Consider the following 3111-nt stretch of genomic DNA (forward strand, 5'->3'; position numbering starts at 1 on the left):
TGTAAAAAAAGTCCTATTTGGAAGCCTTTCCGACTGAGTAAAACACTGAATTTGATCCCAAAAGGTTTTATGTTTGTTTCACATTATTTTTTTTTTCTTTTTTTTTCTTTTTTAAATCATCAGTGAAGAAAAGGAATCTGATTTATTATGCAGTGTAAAGACCTATTGTGCATTGCTGGGAATGTGATGCTGAAAGAATAGCTGCAAACAGTGTATATTGATATTGGATATGTAGTCATTAAGAAGGAGGAAAAAGGAAGGTCCAAAGCTTGGGAATTAATGCAGTATTGCCCAAGGGCTACGTTCAGATACATTTATTTTTTCAATTTGTAGTTTTAACTTCGTTGAACCCATCTGTTGTTTTCATTCATAAATACTTTGCTCTCTCCATCCTCTGGGCTCCATTGTGCTGCCATGTCTTTGTGCCTCATCAAAACACGCAGCAGCTCCCTAAGGCGTGGAGCCAGGGGAGCTCCAGCGTTCCAGGTGAGTGGTGGGCTTCAGAAGTTGGGCTTCACCTCTGCAGGGCCACAAAGGGAGGTGTGGGGGAGAGGACACGAGTGACCCCTGCTCTGTCTTTCTGTGTGGCTTACAGAGTATTTCAGGGTGAAACTGAAGCCCTTGATGTTGATTTGTGTTAGATTTCTAGTAGCCACATAGGCCAGGATGTTAGGTCACGAGTCAGGATAACACAGAGGGAAAAAATACCACAACAAAATAAACCCCCACGCCTAAAAATTAGAGAAGGTGCCTGCAGCAGCCTGCAGACAGGCACTCTGTGGTCCACAGCAGCCTGTGATGCTGGGAGTCACAGAGTCAGCCCTGCTCATACACGCCAGAAAAATCATGGCTACTTTTCTTTTGCACTGAAACACTGAAAATGGTGTTTAGCTTCTGGGGATCAAAGTTCTCTTCCAGGCTCTGCCAGGACTCACCTGGCTGCCCTCTGTCCCCGACCTGGTGCAGAGCTGCCAGGCAGGGACAGTGACCCTTGCCTGTCCAGGACAGCCTCAGTCAGAAACAAGAAATGCTGGTGATACCATGGGGTTATTTTCATTGGGGTATCCACCTCTGGTAGACATGCAAAATGCGTCTTTCTGGTTTGGTTATTTACCATGGTTTTATGAATTATAGAGTAGTTGTCTTACACATTCGTATTCAGAGTAATCCAATGTAGTTACTAGAAACCCACCTAAGCAATTACTTTTCTGATCTATTGCCAGATTCCTTTCATATCAGCAGCAGCTTGCAAACCCCAACAAATAACATTTTACATAGGCTTGTAGTCTATATTCATTTTATCTGATTATTTTTAGCACAGTGATTTGAGAATCCAAATTACAGCTAAGAAAATGGAAAATTCATTTTCCAACAATGCCTTAAGCTTCACTAGCATTTTAGAGTAGAACATTTCTGTGATGGCCTTTGATTCAATCCAGGCTGAACGAAAGACATTTCATCACCACAGAATGCATTTCTTTATTTGCCTTGGATCTATGATTCTGTCAGTATTGAGAGAAAAGAAAAATCAATGCTGCACTATAAACCTCGGGCAGCCCCTGGCCAACGTGGTCAGCATGGTGTGAGCAAAGGAAATGGCAGGGGAAAAAAATTGACCGCTCAGCAATAGTGTGGCACAGTAACGGACAAAGCTCTGGGCTAATAACAGCTTGCAATTACACATGGAAAGCCAAAGCTTGTAGGGCATTCAGTACGAAGGGGATGTAATACAATTTATTGAACCACCGGTTAGAGTTCTGCAGCTCCTCAATAAAAAAAAAGAGCTGTGGACCTGTACTACTTAAAAGACAGACTTATATGGTGCCAGCAGGGGAAGGAGGCTTGAAGAAAGCAGAAAGCCCTTCCTTTTTGTGTCTTGGACAGCAAGCAAGAAGAACGCAACCCATTTGTGCTGGCTGGAAGTACAGCGGGCAGGCTGAAAGGCACAGCTGGCATGGGCTGATGGTGTGTCCTTGGGAGGGACAGAGGCACAGCAAAACCTGTGTTTAGTCATGGTGCTTCTGCAGAGAACACAGCAAATAAGGGGCAGTTAAAAGAACAGAAAATCTGGAACTAAAGAGAGCAATTATTTATGGACGCTGCCGCCCCAGCTCTGAGATCCAGGAGCGTTGTTCATTTCAGTGACTCGTGGCCATTCCCAGGAGTATGCGACCCATGTTTGTTTGAGGAGCAGGCTGGGGAGCTCCTGCTCGTGCTGAATAAATACACATTTACAAGAAACCTCTGGAAAATTTCAGCACAGATGTCCCTCAGCACTGGTTTCAGGGATTTGACACAGATATTGCCTGAACAGAGATAAGTTGCTCAGAGCAGTGACTTTAGAGGTAGCACCCAGCTCCCCCAGTTAGTGAGGCACAGCAGTAATGTTAATACCCAGAGCTCTGACCCTGCACTTCCCAGAGACTGTGATACTCCAGCACTGTAGGGGCCCTATAACAGCCTAAGCCCTTTGTACACATTGTTAAGGAACACCATGTCTCCCATTTTCAGCTGACACTGGATCACAAAGTACTACAGTTGCAGTAAAGCATGTGTTGAGAACAACCGAAACAACAGTTGCAGTAAGTTCAACTGTTACATGACCGTAACCAATGGCATGAAACTCTTCCCAAAACACAATGTGGCTACAGGGCCAACCCACGATGGGATGCGCAGTGTCCTCTGTCATGATGATGGTGACTTATAAGCCCATTCCCTGTGTGGTGAAAACAACCTCATGCCGAACACTGCATCCACTTAGCACATCCTTCCACCCTTACCAGAATTAATCCCTTTATGGCATGGCAAAAGAAAAGGGATGTGCATGAGGTGCGGGGAAGGCTCTGGACAAGGTGGTGCTGGGAAATGCGGTGTGAGGGCAGTCCTGGCTGCTGCCTTCTCTTTCCAGCTGGGGAGACGGGGGAGGAAGATGAGAGTGCTGCCCATTTCCAATGTCACCTGCAGAGAGCCATTAGCCCGCTCAGCCCTCTATTCCTACATGCTGAATCAAATTAATCTAACAAAAACAGATGACCTGTGAGCTCAGCCTGCCTTACAGCAAAGTCAAATGGGAGCGAGGGGCTGTGGCGGCAAGCGAGGCAGGGAGTGGCC

Source organism: Coturnix japonica, chromosome 14 (genome assembly GCF_054131305.1).
Source record: "Coturnix japonica strain WE chromosome 14, WE-NBRP24, whole genome shotgun sequence".
Lineage (NCBI taxonomy): Eukaryota > Metazoa > Chordata > Aves > Galliformes > Phasianidae > Coturnix > Coturnix japonica.